This window comes from Mizuhopecten yessoensis, unplaced genomic scaffold (assembly GCF_002113885.1).
Source record: "Mizuhopecten yessoensis strain PY_sf001 unplaced genomic scaffold, ASM211388v2 scaffold8839.2, whole genome shotgun sequence".
NCBI classification, from domain to species: Eukaryota; Metazoa; Mollusca; class Bivalvia; order Pectinida; family Pectinidae; genus Mizuhopecten; species Mizuhopecten yessoensis.
The window spans coordinates 283,615-303,887 of NW_018407748.1; the positions used below are offsets into that span (position 1 = coordinate 283,615).

General features: G+C 39.1%; 1 protein-coding gene across 1 annotated transcript in view; it reads left to right on the plus strand.

The window, feature by feature from the left end:
• Positions 1-795: 795 nt before the first annotated feature.
• LOC110456736 (protein stoned-B-like) overlaps positions 796-20,273 on the plus strand; it is a 43,442-nt gene continuing 23,964 nt past the window's right edge. The window contains exon 1 of the mRNA XM_021507659.1: positions 796-868. The gene's annotated coding sequence lies outside the window, so the exon portion shown is untranslated. The remainder of the gene's footprint in view (positions 869-20,273) is intronic.

Sequence of the window (20,273 nt, forward strand, 5' to 3'; positions counted from 1 at the left end):
CAAACTGGTTCTCCAAAATTCTACTACAATCCTGCTCTAAAGTCCCAATCGGGGACACCAGGTCGACATCCCACCCCAGCTGTGTCCAATCTTGTGCGTGACAACTGGATCGCTTTTGATGACAATTGGGGGTCACAGAACAGTTCTCCTGCCAAAATCCAGTCCAATACAGAAAGTGCCAAAGACTCCAATAACAAACAACCATGTGTTCCAGAGGATGGTTACTCAAATGCTGAATCAGGGAAATTGAAAGAGGCTGCTACAGAAAATCCACCTGTTAAATTTAATATCCCACATATTATTGAACATGTAGTGTCTGAAAGCGAGCAAGATGAAATCTTAACAATCAATATAGAGGAATTCAAAGACGGGCAAAAAATCTGTAATATTAATGTGTCCGAGTCTCCAAGCAAAGATATTGGCAATGAATCAAGTGAGGATGTGTCTGTATTAGAAAGTCACACCATAGAGATAGCGGCGAGGGACGGGGGTAGTTCTGGTGTGGACACTGACCAGGGAGTGGTGAAACAGGAAGGAGTGGAAGAGAACCTGTGTAGCCAAGGAGACTGCATAGCGCCAACAAACAACCATAACGGGAACACTGATACAGTGGGCAATGTATTATTACACACCAGCAAAGACACACAGTGCTCAAACTTTCTACCAGAAAATCAATCTCAAGATTGGCCAAGTCAGACACATACTAAAGATATACAGGAAGCTGGCTTACCTGGACAGCTGATTTCTGCTGATGCAACCTGTCTAACCTCAGCTGATGAGACCTTTGACCCTCCTGTTGTTCTAACCTCTCAACCCATACCTGTGGACAAGAAGCTTAACTAAAACCAGCATTATATATTGTTAACAGGTAAGAATTGTTTGCAAATGGATAATTCACAGATACTGTCAATACTTGGGGAATGCTATATTTAATAGAGCAATGAAATGTATTTTGTCTCAAGAGCTCTTTTACTCTATCCATATATGTTCCCGACATTGCAAGGTTTCTCAGTGATGGTGGCAAATAAGCAGGATTGACCGTGTAATCAGTGATGTATTGTGTGGACAGTCTGGAGAGCACAGCAGCTGATAATAAGGACATTGTAGGACTTGTGATCTGATTCTAGACATCATCAGGGTCAGATTCTCACAAGGAAAAAATCCATCATTGAACAGGTTAATGGGAGATACAGAAAGAACACTTATTGTAACTGTGCCATCTCATGCTAATTTGATTTGACTTGACTGCAATATAAGTATACAGACAAAGTGTTCCATTCTCTGGGATTCAACTCATCCATAATCTTTCACTCTTCCTTATACAATTTCTCTACACAAGCAGATCAATTGAATTTTGTATGAATCATTGATGTGACCTCAGTTTGTACAAGATGAAATTCAATTGTGTAGAAACAGGCATCGTGTTTCTGCTATTACTTAATCATATTTAAGTAAATATTAGACTGGTACTGGAAATAAATCTTAGTGTGGGTTAACATATTCTATATTTTGCCTAAAGCAGTCTGTATACATTGTATGTTTAGCAGTAATTTAGACCCCATGTTTCAGAAGGACTATATATACAGGGAGTTAAAGCTGTTAGACCAGTCAAGTTATTGTACATAACAGATGAAAGCTGTTAGACTGGTCGAATTATGAGACACAAGGGGTAAACACTTAGTTTGGCCATGTTGAGGAAGGAGATTCACTTGTTACCCCTGGTATATGTGTAGCAGTAACTTGTAACATTGATCGCAGATGACATCTACAGGATCATTGTATAATACCAGCAGAAAGGTTAGCTGAACAGGACCTGTGACATGTAAGGTCAGGTATAGATGATATACTGCCATGTGAGGTCAAGTAAAGGGACCTCTTCTTTGCATTTGGGAAGTCAGATAAAGAGACCAGTCTTTGAGGTCAGGTATGAGAACCTCTATATAGAGACCTCTGTGCTAGTGTCCTGTAAGGTCAGGTATGAGAACCTCTATATAGAGACCTTTGTGCTAGTGTCCTGTAAGGTCCGGTATGAAGAAAACTGCTTTGAGAGGTCAGGAATAGGGACCTCTGTCCTTTGTTGTCACATATATATTTAAGCTCTGTCCTCTGAAACCAATAATGAAAACCCCTGTCCTTTGAGGTCAATAATGAAAACCTCTGTCCTTTGAGGTTAATAATGAAAACCTCTGTCCTTTGAGGTCAATAATGAAAACCCCTGTCCTTTGAGGTCAATAATGAAAACCCCTGTCCTTCCTGGTCAAGAATGAAAACCCCTGTCCTTTGAGGTCAATAACGAAAACCCCTGTCCTTTGAGGTCAATAATTCAAACCTTTGTGGTCAGGTATATATGTAGACTTGTGTCCTTTGAGGTCAAGAATGAAAACCTCTGTCCTGTGAGGTCAATAATGAAAACTTCTGTCCTTTGAGGTCAATAATGAAAACCTCTGTCCTTTGAGGTCAAGAATGAAAACCTCTGTCCTGTGAGGTCACTAATGAAAACCTCTGTCCTTTGAGGTCAAGAATGAAAATCCTGTCCTGTGAGGTTAATAATGAAAACATCTGTCCTGTGAGGTCAATAATGAAAACCTCTGTCCTGTGAGGTCAATAATGAAAACCTCTGTCCTTTGAGGTCAAGAATGAAAACCTCTGTCCTGTGAGGTCAATAATGAAAACCTCTGTCCTTTGAGGTCAAGAATGAAAACCTCTGTCCTGTGAGGTCAATAATGAAAACCTCTGTCCTTTGAGGTCAAGAATGAAAACCTCTGTCCTGTGAGGTCAATAATGAAAACCTCTGCCCTGTGAGGTCAATAATGAAAACCTCTGTCCTTTGAGGTCAATAATAAAAACCTCTGTCCTGTGAGGTCAATAATGAAAACCCCTGTCCTTTGAGGTTAATAATGAAAACCTCTTGTCCTTTGAAGTCAATAATGAAAACCTCTGTCCTGTGAGGTCAATAATGAAAACCAGGTCATCTGAAGTCAATAATGAAACATTCTGTCCAGTGAAGTCAATAATGAAAACCTCTGTCCTTTGAGGTCAATAATGAAAACCTCTGTCCTGTGAGGTCAATAATGAAAACCTATGTCCTTTGAGGTTAATAATGAAAATCTCTGTCCTGTGAGGTCAATAATGAAAACCTCTGTCCTGTGAGGTTAATAATGAAAACCAGGTCATCTGAAGTCAATAATGAAAACCTCTGTCCTCGAAATTCAATAATGAAAACCTCTGTCCTTTGAGGTCAATAATGAAAACCAGGTCATTTTTTATAGCATGTCAGCTAACCACTCTAAGAATGATGCAGATCTTATTTCAATGTAAGAAGGTATATAACTCTATATGGCATGCGACCGGCGTATATTGGTCCGCCCCGCAATACTCTTGTTTCTTTTTATCGCAATTTTAATATAATTTGACAAAAGAAGGCCGGTTAAAGATGTCATTCATTCGGTTCAAATAGAAAATACTGAAAAGCTTGTATGGGGAACACTCTGCTCTAAAAGGTCAGTATAAGGACATTTGCTGTAAATGGTCAAGTATAGGGACATCTGCTCTATGAGGTCAGGTGTAGGGATCTCTGCTCTATGAGGTCAGGTATAAGGATCTCTGCTCTATGAGGTCAGGTATAAGTATCTATGCTCTATGTGGTCAGGTTTAGGAATATCTGCTCTATGAGGTCAGGTATAAGGATATCAGCTCTATGAGGTCAGGTGTAGGGATATCTGCTCTATGAGGTCAGGTATAAGGATCTCTGCTCTATGAGGTCAGGTATAGGGATCTCTGTTCTAAGTGATCAGGTATAGGGATCTCTGCTCTAAGTGATCAGGTATAGGGATCTCTGCTCTAAGTGATCAGGTATAGGGACCTCTACTCTATGAGGTCAGGTGTAGGGACCTCTGCTCTATGAGGTCAGGTATAAGGATCTCTGCTCTATGAGGTCAGGTATATATAGGGATCTCTGCTCTATGAGGTCAGGTATATAGGGATCTCTGCTCTATGGCGTCAAGTATAGGGACCTCTGCTCTATGAGGTCATGTATAGGGAATTGAGCCCAATGAGACAGGTACAGGGACCTGTGTCTTGTGAGGTCAGGTGTAGTGATTTGAGCCCTGTGAGACAGGTACAGGGACCTGTGTCTTGTGAGGTCAGGTGTAGTGGTTTGAGCCCTGTGAGACGGGTACAGTACAGGGACCTGTGCCTTTTGAGGCCAGGTATAGACAATTGAGGCCAATGATCCAGGTACAGAGATTTGTACCTAGTGAGGTCAGGTGTAGGGACCATGAGCCCTATGAGACAGGTATAGGGATTTGTACCTAGTGAAGTCAAATGTAGGGACCATAAGCCCTATGACACAGGTATAGGGATTTGTACCTAGTGAGGTCAGGTGTAGGGACCATGAGCCCTGTGAGACAGTTAAAGGGATGTGTACCTATTGAGGTCAGATGTAAGGACCACGTACGCTGTGAGACCGGTATAGGGACCTGTGCCTAGTGAGGTCAAGTGTAGGGATCTGAGCCCTGTGAGACAGGTAAAAGGATCTGTGCCTTGTGAGGTCAGGTGTACATGTAGGGACCATGCATGGGCCCTATGAGACAGGTAAAGGGACATGTACCTAATGAGGTAAGGTATAGGGACTATGAGCCCTGTGAGACAGATAAAGGGATCTGTGCCTTGTGAGGTCAGTTGAAGGGACCATTAGCCCTGTGAGACAGGTACAGGGACCTGTACCTAATGAGGTCAGGTATAGGGTCTATGAGCCCTTGAGACAGGTGAAGGAATCTGTGCCTTGTGAGGTCTGATGAAGGGACCATTAGCCCTGTGAGACAGGTACAGGGACCCATGTGCCTTGTAGGATCAGATGAAGGGACCATTAGCCCTGTGAGACAGATAAAGGGATCTGTGCCTTGAAGGGTCAGATGAAGGGACCATTAGCCCTTGAGACAGATAAAGGGATCTGTGCCTTGTGAGGTCAGTTGAAGGGACCATGGGCCCTATGAGACAGGGAAAGGGACATGTACCTAATGAGGTCAGGTATAGGGACTATGTGCCCTTGAGACAGGTGAAGGGATATGTGTCTTGTGAGGTCAGATGAAGGGACCATTAGCCCTGTGAGACAGGTGAAGGGATCTGTGCCTTGTGAGGTCAGATGAAGAGACCATTAGCCCTGTGAGACAGGCACAGGGATCTGTGCCTTGTAGGGTCAGATGAAGGGACCATTAGCCCTGTGAGACAGGTACAGGGATATCTGCCTTGTAGGGTCAGATGAAGGGATCATTAGCCCTGTGAGACATATAAAGGGATCTGTGCCTTGTAGGGTCAGATGAAGGGACCATTAGCCCTGTTAGACAGATAAAGGGATCTGTGCCTTGTAGGGTCAGATGAAGGGACCGTTAGCCCTGTGAGACAGATAAAGGGATCTGTGCCTTGCAGGGTCAGATGAAGGGACCATTAGCCCTGTGAGACAGAGAAAGGGATCTGTGTCTTGTGAGGTCAGTTGAAGGGACCATGGGCCCTATGAGACAGGTAAAGGGACATGTACCTAATGAGGTCAGGTATAGGGACTATGTGCCCTTGAGACAGGTGAAGGGATCTGTGCCTTGTGAGGTCAGATGAAAGGACCATTAGCCCTGTGAGACAGGTACAGGGACCCCTGTGCCTTGTAGGGTCAGATGAAGGGACCATTAGCCCTATGAGACAGGTGAAGGGATCTGTGCCTTGTAGGATCAGATGAAGGGACCATTAGCCCTGTGAGATAGGTGATGGGATCTGTGCCTTGTAGGGTCAGATGAAGGGACCATTAGCCCTTGAGACAGATAAAGGGATCTGTGCCTTGTGAGGTCAGTTGAAGGGACCATGGGCCCTATGAGACAGGTTAAGGGACATGTACCTAATGAGGTCAGGTATAGGGACTATGAGCCCTTGAGACAGGTGAAGGGATCTGTGCCTTGTGAGGTCCGATGAAGGGACCATTAGCCCTGTGAGACAGGTACAGGGACCCCTGTGCCTTGTAGGGTCAGATGAAGGGACCATTAGCCCTGTTAGACAGGTGAAGGGATCTGTGCCTTGTGAGGTCAGTTGAAGGGACCATTAGCCCTGTGAGACAGGTACAGGGACCTGTACCTAATGAGGTCAGGTATAGGGTCTATGAGCCCTTGAGACAGATGAAGGGATCTGTGCCTTGTGAGGTCCGGTGAAGGGACCATTAGCCCTGTGAGACAGGTGAAGGGATCTGTGCCTTGTGAGGTCCGATGAAGGGACCATTAGCCCTGTGAGACAGGTACAGGGATCTGTGCCTTGTGAGGTCCGATGAAGGGACCATTCGCCCTATGAGACAGGTGAAGGAATCTGTGCCTTGTAGGGTCAGATGAAGGGACCATTAGCCCTGTGAGACAGATAAAGGGATCTGTGCCTTGTGAGGTCAGTTGAAGGGACCATGGGCCCTATGAGACAGGTAAGGGGACATGTACCTAATGAGGTCAGGTATAGGGAATAGAGCCAAGTGATTATAGTGGTGTCCTAACAATCTAGTGGCACCATTTTAAATCTGTTGCCAGCGATTATTTCACTCTATGGATTGATACCCATTAGGCCCAAAAACATTAAAGAAATGCAACAAATAGCACGTACTGCAGTTAATGTTGTAAGATTTGCTTTAGATAGTGTATCAGTCTATAACTGCTGGTGTTAATATGGTACATGCCACTTGGAAGCTTGTATACCCTGCCTCATCTTAATAATGCTGTAGAAGTCCCATATTAAATAGACCAACATAAGGTTAGACATGCATGGATGTGATACTTAGAAGGTTTTCTTTAGATAGTGTGAATGTACAGGTGTAATTCTGTGTAAAGACGGCTAACTCAGACAAAGCCACCGACACTCTTTTGATATAGACTTCACCGGATGTTAAGGTTGGCTCCGGAGCTTGACTTATAATGATAATAATTTGAGGTTCTTATTTACCACTTTATCACATCCTAGTTCGTAGGTCATCTCAAAGTGGTTCACAAATTATTATCCGTTGTTATAGGGCCTTTGTAACCAGCCAATATCTTTCTCAACGCCCTGGGGAGCATACAGCCGGTGCTGCCATTGCTCACAGCTAGCATTCTACAATTCTAGCACTTCGGAGTGAGCAAAGTATCTTGTTCAAAGATACAACACAATGCTGTGCCGTGACTCGAACCTGCAAACCTTCGTTCACGAGCCGATGTCCTGCCACTAGACTACTGTGCCTTTGATCAGTTCCAACCAAGGTCCATACCAAAACTGGTCTGTCTTTCCTTGTACAGTACTTATAGGCCTTATAGAGCTTTTACAATTTTCAAATTTTGTCTCCAATAATCGCCCATCACCTAATTTCTGATGTGTGGTTGTATGCTGGTATACAGATGAAACCGCCAAATAAAAAAAATAAAAAAATGACAGCAAAATAACCCCACTGCTTATGGCATATTGGATGTGTCTTCAGGAATGTAATTTGATATGAAATAAAAATTAAACATAATGATCGTACTTCTAATTGCAAAATTGAGACATTCTACAATAAGATTATTAATCTTATTGTAGAATGTCTTAATTTTGCAAAGAATGTCTCATTTTTGCGATTAGTAGTATGATTCACCCTCTTGAAACAGATGGATCTTAAAATTTCTGTTGGGGGCCCTTCCCTGGCCCTAAAGAAATCCACTCCCATCAAGGACATATAATAAGCTACGCCCCTGTAATGCATCAAGACATTTTTTTAAAAATGGATGTTAACTGTATTCCTTATACCAGGTATGTGACATAGTATTCCTGAAAGGTCACAGCAGTACTAGTGTCCAGCACAAGGTTTGGAGCCAAATTAAATGAAGTTCATCAAACACACTAGCATGTATTATATATCTGAGCTGGAAAATGTAAGAAACAGTTTTTCCTCTCTTTTGACAATCAGTTATAATTTCTCCAGTCTCGTTTTAAACTCAGATTAAAAGTATTATGATATACTGTCACTTATGAGATTATACAGTAACACATAACCTCTTATATCGTATCATGGTCCATACCTCACAAGGTCTATTGTTTTATCAAAACACAAAATCACTTCCCTATCAGAAAAGATCTGTAATACATTTGTGAATATCATTCTGCCCATGCCCAAGGCCATTTTTACAGGAAACAGATTTGAGAACTTGTTAAATCTAATTTGTGGATTTCCGCCTATATGTTCTCCAGCTGTGGGTATTAATATCACCTATGGGTGCTTCCTCATAAAGGCCTTGTTCTATTTATCTTCAAAATCATAATTTATAAAACTGTGAAACTGCTTGTTACAGACATTTTATGAAGTGTAACAAAGACAAATTACAGGAAGCAAGTTTAGTGTAGAATATTGATTTAGTACACCTTGATTTCAATATAATAGAAATAATTACCAGCCATAAATTTCTATCCTGAAATGGAAGATGAAGTTGAATAAGAAAAGAGTAAAAGCAAAAAATTATTGAATTTTGTACTCGATGTGTCTGTCTTCGCTGCTGAATTAATTAATAGGGCATTATTGTTTCTAATGTTGGCTGTTGTACATGCTACGTGAGAGTAACACGGTGTTCACTGGTGTGGTGATATCATAGAAATTAATTCATTATTGTATTCATGCAAAACATACATTGTTACAATTAATACATTTCAGGGTTATCTGGATCGGCTGACATAAGCATTTTGTATTTTTCACTATGTTGAAATTAATGTGATAATATAGAATAATACCAAACAAGTCTAAATATAAATATAGTTTTAATAATAATGCTGGAAAAACAGTAAGTTTGCCATAACACCTTAACATTTTCTGTTGTTTTTGCATTCATGATCGCGGCCACCTTCGGTGATCAGGGAGGATGGACTATTTCTGGAGTAAAAAAATTGCCAACTGAACTTTCTTGAATGACAAGACATAAAGGATCTTACATTAGTTTCCATTTCATACGATTATCACATAAGCAAGATTTGTGGCATTTATTCGTGTAAAAAAGACAATTTTTATGCAACTTTGAAATGTAAAAAGCCGAAATTTTGACTCCAGTTCGAAAGTCTGTGACGTCATGTACTTGTCCTAGGCGTCACAATTGAAACAATTGACACATACAACCAATCACAGGGCTGATAGGTCATATTACATGGGTTAATATGCAAAAAAATATGACATGGGGTATATTCACTGGATAACACAGTACATTATGTGATAAAATGAATTAACTAATCAATACTAGGAAATATAGAATTACATTAGAGACACATATGAATGAAGCCTTATTGAAATGGAGCTAGCTAATGAATATACATGTGCATTCTTTAAAACATTATGCCAATTTAAAAAAAATACATGTTGCATAAAGATCTCTGTATTGAGCATTTCTGCATCGTCTTTGCACTGAAAGCTAGATTTGAATAAAAATGCAGAAACATTATATGTATATTTATAAATATATGGCCCTTAATATCAATTTTAAAAGATGCGTGTATCTATTGTGTGTATCAAGTTTATTCTCAAAAGATGTCGATAATGGCGTGCACTGACAAGATTTCTGAGAAGTGTTACTGTCATCTCTCATAATGACCCTGTGACAAGGTCTGTGTAGCAACGGGACAAGTACAGACCAGTGTGGGTGTATGGGCATCAGACATGGCAATCTAATTGAATACAAATGCAAGATGAGCCGAAATTATGGAAATACACGTTTATTGAATATGTACATGAGATTCTGGTGGTTTATAAGGTTCAAAAGTAACATTAATTTACAGGAATTATCACTGTTGTAATGAAAGATAAAGTCAACACACACAGAGGTGATAGTACCCTAAACATGTGGTAATAGATGCAGTAATAGATGCAGTAATAGATGCAGTAAGCCAAAAATGATATTCACTGCATAATTTTGTCCTTAGGACTCATCGGTGATGCAAGGGCCAAAAAAACAAAAAAACAGTTTTCACTGCCTTGGTTACAAGGTTGGAAATAATATCACTGCCTTAACTACCAGGTAGAAATTTGCCACTGCCTAGGTTACCAAGTAGAAACTATATCCACTGCCTAGGTTACCAAGTAGAAACTATATCCACTGCCTAGGTTACCAAATAGAAACTATATCCACTGCCTAGGTTACCAAGTAGAAACTATATCCACTGCCTAGGTTACCAAGTAGAAACTATATCCACTGCCTAGGTTACCAAGTAGAAACTTTATCCACTGCCTAGGTTACCAAATAGAAACTATATCTACTGCCTATGTTACCAAGTAGAAACCATATCCACTGCCTAGGTTACCAAATAGAAACTATATCTACTGCCTAGGTTACCAAGTAGAAACTATAGCCACTGCCTAGGTTACCAAATAGAAACTATAGCCACTGCCTAGATTACCAGGTAGAAACAATAGCCACTGCCTTGGTTACCAGGTAGAAACTATATCCACTGCCTAGGTTACCAAGAAGAAACTATAGCCACTGCCTAGGTTACCAGGTAGAAACTATAGCTTCTGCCTAGGTTACCAAGTAGAAACTATAGATACTGCCTAGGTTACCAAGTAGAAACTATAGCCACTGCCTAGGTTACCAGGTAGAAACTAAAGCTTCTGCCTAGGTTACCAGGTATAAACTATAGCCACTGCCTAGGTTACCAGGTAGAAACTACTGCCACCACCTAGGTTACCAGGTAGAAACAATAGTCACTGCCTAGGTAACCAGGTAGAAACTATAGCCACTGCCTTGGTCGCCAGGTGGAAATTACAGCCACTGCCTTGGTTACCAGGTAGAAACTAAAGCCACTGCCTAGGTTACCAGGTAGAAACTATAGCCACTGCCTAGGTTACCAGGTAGATAATTGCCACTGCCTTGGTTACCAGGTAGATAATTGCCACCTGCTTTTGTTATCAGATAGATATTATGTCACAACATGTTTTGGTGATAAGGCAAACAAGTAGTGTCACTTCCATGATTACAAGATAGAAATTACCACTACAGTGTGACTATATATAGCAGGTAGGAATACATGTACAGAGCAGACATGTTTACTTTGATTTAGATATGTATTCCATGAAGAAAAGCAAAGAATTTCATAACCAAATCTCTTGGGATGTCTCATGTCTGAGATACATAACTGAGTTAGGGGTTGTTTTACAGATTTTAATTAGTGTTTGGAGATACAGTGAGGACTGCCAGTGTGATGGCTAGACAAAGAACACTGCAGTCCTGATAGCACTGATATCATGTTGTTCCAACTCTTAGTAGAGGTTGCGCAACAGATCATGTGTGTGTACTAGAGGTCAGATGTTTATATTAGAGGTCACATGGTTGTATCAGAGGTCAAATATTTGCACTAGAGGTCAGATGTTTGTAATAGAAGTAAGGTGTTTGTTACAAGAATTTGGATGTTTGTTCTAGATGTCAAATATTTGTACTAGAGGTCAAATGTTTGTACTAGAGGTCAAATATTTGCAGTAGAGGTTAGACGATTATACTAGAGGTCAGATATGTGCACCAGAAGTCAAATATGCATTCTTGAGGTCAGATGTTTGTACTAGATGTCAAATATTTTTGTTTGGGGTCAAATTTGTAGGAGAGGTCAGATGTTTACCCTATAGAGGTAATATTGTACAATTTTTTTTCTTTTGTATGAGCAATGAAATACTGTCTATGTACCTGTTGGTTTGTGACATATCTAAATTAGGTGGTGACTGGTCACTGTCAAATACCATAGAACAATGGTTAACACAAGGAATGATTTAAAGGGAATATTCATTGTTTGATCAAAATGGATAATAGAGAAATGGTTTTTCCTTTGTGACCAGTTTTCTTATGGCATGGTTATATTTAGTTGCATAATTATGAAGTTAATTAATGAATGTCGTAAGTGTGTCATTGAGTAGTGGAAGACTTTTGTCGACATTTGTGTATAACAATTTTGTTATCTTTAGAAATATTTCATGTCTAGATTACGTCACTATATTAAATGGTTTTCCTTTGGGTACTGTATTTATTTAATGGTTTCCCTTTGGGTACTGTATTTATTTAATGGTTTCCCTTTGGGTACTGTATTTATTTGATGGTTTTCCTTTAGGTACTATATTTATTTAATGGTTTTCCTTTGGGTAATGTATTTATTTAATGGTTTCCCTTTGGTTACTGTATTTATTTAATGGATTCCGTTTGGGTACTTTTTTATTCCATGCCAGTGAAATATAAATAGCCCGCCATTGCATTGGAAACTAATTAACTTTCTATTTATCACAGTTGTAAAATACATAGACAAAATAATATTAACTATATTGAAAAAGTGTGGGAATCAATAGGGTGATCGTTGGCATTATTTAAGTCTCATACCTGTGAAACCGGAGGGACTATATATATATATATATATAGGTTTCCTGTCTGTCCGTCTGTGTACATATGTACGTAACACCAATGTTTGTCAGCACTCGAGCGGCTTCATTCCTCGAGGGATTTTGATCAAACTTCAAAAATACAAAGGACGATTATATCTCTCTTAACATATTCAAATTTCAGGGCTGTTAGGTCAAGGTCAAGGTCACCGTTACTATTTTTAGAAAATCCTTGTCAGCACTCTAGTGGCTTCATTCCTTGAGGGATTTTGATCAAATTTCATACAATTACAAACGACCATAATATCTCGGAAATGTTCGAATTTTAGGGTTGTTGGGTCAAGGTCACCGTTACTATTTTAAGAAAATCTTTGTCAGCACTCTAGCGGCTTCATTCCATCAGGAGTTTTGATCAAGCTTCACACAATTACAAAGGACCATAATATCTCTGACAATTTTGAGTTTCAGGGTTGTCGGGTCAAGGTCAACGTCACCATTACATTCCTTGAGGAATTTTGATCAAACTTCACACAATTACAAAGTATCATAATATTTTGGACAAGTTTGAGTTTCAGAGTTGTAGAGTTGAGGTCAAGGCCACCGCTGCTATTAATACAAAATCCAAGTTGAAGCCAATGATGGACTGATGATCGATATATAATAATCGAACATTGATTGATTTGTCCTGTTCGATTCTGATTATTCAATAACAAATTCAATAATCGATATAATTGGTTCATTACTGAACTTAAAGTGTCAAATGTGTATGTAATATACAGTATACATGGAAAGTAATTTATTCTGATTTTTTTTTACAATAAAATTACATTAAAATCAGTTACAAGCTAATTGTATACTTTTCATTTTCCCAAATTAACACCAAAGGGCACCATTTTTATAAATCATTACAGTGTAATAGCTAGCGGGGATCGGTATGGGACATGTATTGCTTAAGCAATACTCAGTATGCTTGTATTGTAATGATGTCACACTTGACAACAAGCCAGTGGGCCGTTTTATATTGGTTACCGGTCAAATTTATCAATTATATAGCCAAGTGAATACCTAATTAATGTATATGTAGCTAAGCTGTACCAAAACAACGACGTATCTCGCCGTCATTTCATCTGCATGTAACCAGAACATCTCTGGCAATGTAATGCAGCTTTACATAGAAAGGCTTTCATCATCATATGTGAAATTACAACATTTTTATATCATTGCAGTTATATCACTGGTGAAAATACAATAAATCTGGGTTTTAAACAGTACCCTGTGACCTTGGACATCTAGTGAGGATCATATGTAGTGTTCAGCATATTTCAAGGGCAGCAACTCTTACTCTAGTCTATTTCCCCACTGGTACATGGTATACATTTATATATATATATAGTCAACAAAATTGCTGTCCAGGACAGATATTGAATATTGTTCTTTGTTTGATGGTTAGTGATTGTCGTTACTTGATGACTATTATATATTTTTTATATCAACACAAAGCACAATTATAAAGGGTCTGTCTTTTTGTATATAAGTGTGCTAATTAAATACTTTAAAGCTGATCCTAATAATTACAACATAAATATTAATTAAGTATTTCTGGTACTTGGTTGTAACTGAAAAGAATGTTTTGTGAACCTTTTCTAAAGATGACCATTGAATGGTCTGCAAAGTTAAACAAACTGAATGCTGAATATATATAGGAGGTTATAATCATCAATGGTCAGTAGATTATCATCAAATCAATGGTCATTGGGTTATCATCAATGGTAAGGGGGTTATCACCAATGATAAGAGATATATATAATCACCAATAGTTTGGAGGTTATCTAAACAAACTGTTTATCTAAAAAAAATGCTGTGAAGGTTAAGCTCTTGTCTTTCACTAGCTTAAACTAGACAATAGGAGATCCCCTGTAGGATATACATGTATACACGTAGGAGAAGGTGGAATATTTTCATTATCATGAAACATTCATAGTTGATGGTTGAGTGATCAGTGAGTGGAATGATAGTAGCAGGGCTTGGTGATATATTGTATGAGCGAAGTGAAATTGTAGCATAAGCAGTTTTCATGACATGAAATAATTTTTGTTTTCTTGATGTGAAGTATTTTTGTTCACTTAAAATTCAGAAGATAATAATAATTATATTCTTCATGTGAAATATAATATACACATTGGCTTTATTAGATTTTATCAAGACTTCATTAAATAATTTTATAATGTAGTTGTATTTAGTTTTTCCCCTAGAAGTAACCATTTCAGTGTCCATAAATGTGAGGTCATTTTAAGGATTGGTGTACATTAATATGAAAATGACAATATTATTGTGAAATCAATATAACATTTGTTCAGTAGCAGGGGAAGCAACTCTCCGTAACCTTGACAGGTTAGTTGTTTATACTGCTGCTGGTCATCACAGGGCAGACACTAAATAGGAAAGGCAAGTTACGATCTATGTTAAGCATTGTGGTAGGCTCAATGTGTAACTTAACAATCTCTATTTAGAAATTAGAAAATGAAGGCACTATGGCATATGACTGGGAGCTTCCATGTTTTTGAGTCTGTACCGGTTATGCAATGAAAATGAATTCTCTTTCAATTTAATACACAAGGCATGCTTTGATGGGTTGATAGAATGGAGTAGTCCAGTAGCCTTTATTCCTGCCTCAGTAAATACTGGTGTATACAGAATTAACCAAAGCAAACACATATAACCCAATATGTATTGATCAGAGGGGATGGAGCCAGTCTGTGATTGGCCTGTAGCTCTAAGTCCACACCGTATAATCAGCTATACAATATACCTCAATGAAAGCATTTAGCTTAGTAGAGCCATACTGTATGTCTATAGACAAATCTATAAGTTGTCACTGTTACCAGGAGATTCCAGCTCACAGAATGAACCAAAACTGTAGTTCAGTGGACATTATATATGGTATTCATTGTGTGTGTATGTGTGTGTGAGTGAGCTGTATGATGGGTATATAAGGTATTCATTGTGTGTGTATGTGTGTGAGTGAGCTGTAGGATTGGTATATAGGGTATTCATTGTATGTGTGTGTGAGTGAGCAGTAGGATGGGTATATATGGGATTCATTGTGTGTGTATGTGTGTGTGTGAGTGAGCGGTAGGATGGGTATATAGAGGGTTCATTGTGTGTGTATGTGTGTGAGTGAGCTGTACGATGGGTATATAGGGTATTCATAGTGTGTGTATGTGTGTGTGTGAGTGAGCTGAAGGATGGGTATATAGGGTATTTATTGTGTGTGTATGTGTGTGGGAGTGAGCTGTAGGATGGGCATATAGGGTATTCATTGTGTTTGTATGTGTGTGTGTGTGACCTGTAGGATGGGTATATAGGGGATTCATTGTGTGTGTATGTGTTTGTGAGTGAGCTGTAGGATTGGTATATAGGGTATTCATTATGTTAGGATGTGTGTGTGAGTGAGCTGTAGTATGGGTATATAGGGTATTTATTGTGTGTGTATGTGTGTGTGTGTGACCTGTAGGATGGGTATATAGGGGATTCATTGTGTGTGTATGTGGGTGTGAGTGAGCTGTAGGAGGGGTATATAGGGTATTCATCGTGTGTGTATGTGTGTGTGCGTGTGAGCTGTAGGATGGGAATATAGGGTATTCATTGTGTTTGTATGTGTGTGTGTGTGAGCTGAAGGATGGGTATATAGGGTATTTATTGTGTGTGTATGTGTGTGAGAGAGCTGTAGGATGGGCGGATGAGGGTCATTTGTTCCTTTTATAAATCGTTAAACATGTCAGTGCAAAACGCAGGTCTAAGGTGTAAAAGGAACAGATTTCTTTTTGTTTTTGATATGACTCTTTATTTGATGTGATTTTCATCTGAATTTGAAATCAAATTGTGTCTGGGCAGTTGATATTCTCCTGCTGATCAAAATAAAATATGAGGACAATTAATTCACACAACACATATTGAAATCAAAGTTTATGAAGTATGTGCGTGTGTGTGAGCTGAAGGATGGGTATATAGTGTATTCATTGTGTGTGTATGCGGGTGTGAGGGAGCTGTAGGATGGGGATATATGGTATTCATTGTGCGTGTATGTGTGTGAGTGAGCTGTACGATGGGTATATAGGGTATTCATTGTATGTGTGTGTGAGTGAGCAGTAGGATGGGTATATATGGTATTCTTTGTGTGTGTATGTGTGTGCGAGTTAGCTATAGGATGGGCATATACGGTATTCATTATGTGTGTATGTGTGTGTGAGAGGGCTGTAGGATGGGGATATAGGGTATTCATTGTGGGTGTATGTGTGTGTGAGTGAGCTGAAGGGTGGGTATATAGGGTATTCATTATGTTAGGATGTGTGTGTGAGTGAGCTGTATGATGGGTATATATGGTATTGATTGTGTGTGTATGTGTGTGAGTGAGCGGTAGGATGGGTATATAGAGGGTTCATTGTGTGTGTATGTGTTTGTGAGTGAGCTGTAGGATGTGTATATAGGTTATTCATTGTGTGTGTATGTGTGTGTGAGTGAGCTGTAGGATGGGCGGATGAGGGTTATTTGTTCCTTTTATAAATCGTTAAACATGTCAGTGCAAAACGCTGGTCTAAGGTGTAAAAGGAACAGATTTTTTTTGTATTTGATATGACTCTTTATTTGATGTGATGTTCATCTGAATTTGAACTCAAATTGTGTCTGGGCAGTTGATATTCTCCTGCTGATCAAAATAAAATATGAGGACAATTAATTCACACAACACATATTGAAATCAAAGTTTATGAAAGGGTACATGTTCGGTATAGGACCCATATATCTTGCATACCTTGAGATGGGAGGGAATTTGAAATCATTTTACGTCATTGAAAGATAGGATAATTGACAATTTGCTTCAAAAGAGTTGAGTATGGTTTATGATTTCTCTGAAGGAGTTAAGTGTAGGAGTTGATTTATGACGCTGGAGAAGGAGGTGGTAGCTCCATCATAAAAACAGTACGGCGAGGCTAAAAGCATGTGATTTCCCTTTGTTTCTATAACAGTCGGCTCCAAAAAATCAATATTCCTAATAAGAACTTTATGTATTCTTGTCGATTCATTGTGCAACCAGGAAATGCTTAAGACCATGGTTTTACAAGTTATGGACTTTCATTTCCGATACAGATAGCAACAAAGATACTGGGTTAGTTGGCCGTCACTGAAGAACTGGTTCTGCTACAGCAGTAACGACCTGAATTATAGGCTCAGAATAGATACGACAGTATGTCTAATGAGGAATGGCCGGGTTAGGACAACCTGACATGTCCCAGGACTAATTGGAGCTTGAGGATCATAAGTGGACCTGATGTGTTTCGTGTCCCTCAAGATCTGTATTTAGTAAGATCAGGGAGGACCTGGTGTGTTTCGTGTCCCTCAAGATCTGTTTTTAGTAAGATCAGGGAGGACCTGATGTGTTTCGTGTCCCTCAAGATCTGTATTTAGTAAGATCAGGTGAGGACCTGATGTGTTTCCTGTCACTCAAGATCTGTATTTAGTGAGATCAGGGAGGACCTGATGTGTTTCGTGTNTTCCTGTCCCTCGAGATCTGTATTTTAGTAAGATCAGGTGATGACCTGATGTGTTTCCTGTCCCTCGAGATCTGTATTTAGTAAGATCAGGTGATGACCTGATGTGTTTCCTGTCCCTCGAGATCTGTATTTTAGTGAGATCTGGTGGGGACCTGATGTGTTTCCTGTCACTCGAGATCTGTATTTAGTAAGATGAGGAGAGGACCTGATGTGTTTCCTGTCCCTCGAGATCTGTATTTAGTAAGATCAGGTGATGACCTGATGTGTTTCCTGTCACTCGAGATCTGTATTTTAGTAAGATCAGGGAGGACCTGATGTCCCTCGAGATCTGTATTTAGTAAGATCAGGGAGGACCTGATGTGTTACGTGTCCCTCGAGATCTGTATTTAGTAAGATGAGGAGAGGACCTGATTTGTTTCCTGTCCCTCGAGATCTGTATTTAGTGAGATGAGGGAGGACCTGATGTGTTACGTGTCCCTCAAGATCTGTATTTAGTGAGATCAGGTGAGGACCTGATGTGTTTCCTGTCCCTCAAGATCTGTATTTTTTTTTAGAAAATCCTTGTCAGCGCTCTTGCGGCTTCATACCTTTAGGGATTTTGATCAAACTTCCTACAATTGCAAAGAACCATAATATCTTGGACAAGTTTGAGTTTCAGGGTTGTTGGGTCAAGGTCACGGTCACCGTAACTATTTTTAGAAAATCCTTGTTAGCGCTCTAGCGGCTTCATTCCTTGAGGGATTTTTATCAAACTTCACACAATTACAAAGGACCATATTATCTCGGACAAGTTTGAGTTTCAGGGTTGTTGGGTCAAGGTCACCATTACTTTTTTTAGAAAATCCTTGTCAGCGCTCTAGCGGCTTCATTTCTTAAGGGATGTGATCAAACTTCATACAATTACAGAGGACCAATATATTTCAGACAAGTTTGAGTTTCAGGGTTGTCTGATTAAGGTCAAGGTCATCGTTATTATTTTTAGAAAATCCTTGTCAGCGCTCTAGCGACTTCATTCCCTGAGAGATTTTGATCAAACTTCACACAATTACAAACGACCATAATATCTCGGACAAGTTTGAGTTTCAGGGTTGTAAGGTCAAGTTTAAGGTCATCGCTACTACTTTTAGAAAATCCTTTTTAGCGCTCTAGCGCCTTCATTCCATCAGGAATTTTGATCAAACTTCACACAATTACAAACCCTTGTCAGCGCTCTAGCGACTTCATTCCCTGAGGGATTTTGATCAATCTTCACACAATTACAAACGACCATAATATCTCGTTCATATTTGAACTAGCATGTAAACTTTTTGGTTTAGAAACATTAGGATACCTACAAACAAAAATAACTTATTAAGTTCAAGGGGCCGTAACGCTGTTAAAAGGGCAAAAATGAACTTAATTATACTGGATAAGTAACATGTTATTACACATTGGTGATGATATTCACGTTACTTAATCACCCTTGCTGGTAATTGATTTAATACCACAAAAGCAACAAAATATAACAATCATTTTATTTTCATTTCATTTCATTTCAAGTTTCAAGTTTTATTTTTACACTCACGCCACACGTATACGTGCGTTACCATAGAGTCCTAGCAATAACTATACTAATGTCCATTGAACAGCGTTGTGCTGGTTAGGGGTGTTATGTGTTTGAGTTGTTTGCTGAATATAAATGTGAAATAAAGAGAAATTAGAAAGATACTTTTGTGACAGGTGGTTCAAGACTTGTATGTTTAACTGACCCTACAGGTACAATGTGGGCCTTGATCTTTATATAATATCACTGACCTTACAGGTGGGCCTTGATCTTTATATAATATCACTGAACCTACAGGAAGGACTTTATAATCTTTATATAATATCACTGACCCTACAGGTGGGCCTTGATCTTTATATAATATCACTGAACCTACAGGTGGGCCTTGATCTTTATATAATATCACTGACCTTACAGNATGATCTTTATAATATCACTGAACCTACAGGTGTGCCTTGATCTTTATATAATATCACTGAACCTACAGGTGGTGGACCTTGATCTTAATAATATCACTGACCCTACAGGTGTGCCTTGATCTTTATATAATATCACTGAACCTACAGGTGTGCCTTGATCTTTATATAATATCACTGAACCTACAGGTGTGCCTTGATCTTTATATAATATCACTGAACCTACAGGTGTGCCTTGATCTTTATATAATATCACTGAACCTACAGGTGTGCCTTGATCTTTATATAATATCACTGAACCTACAGGTGTGCCTTGATCTTTATATAATATCACTGAACCTACAGGTGTGCCTTGATCTTTATATAATATCACTGAACCTACAGGTGTGCCTTGATCTTTATATAATATC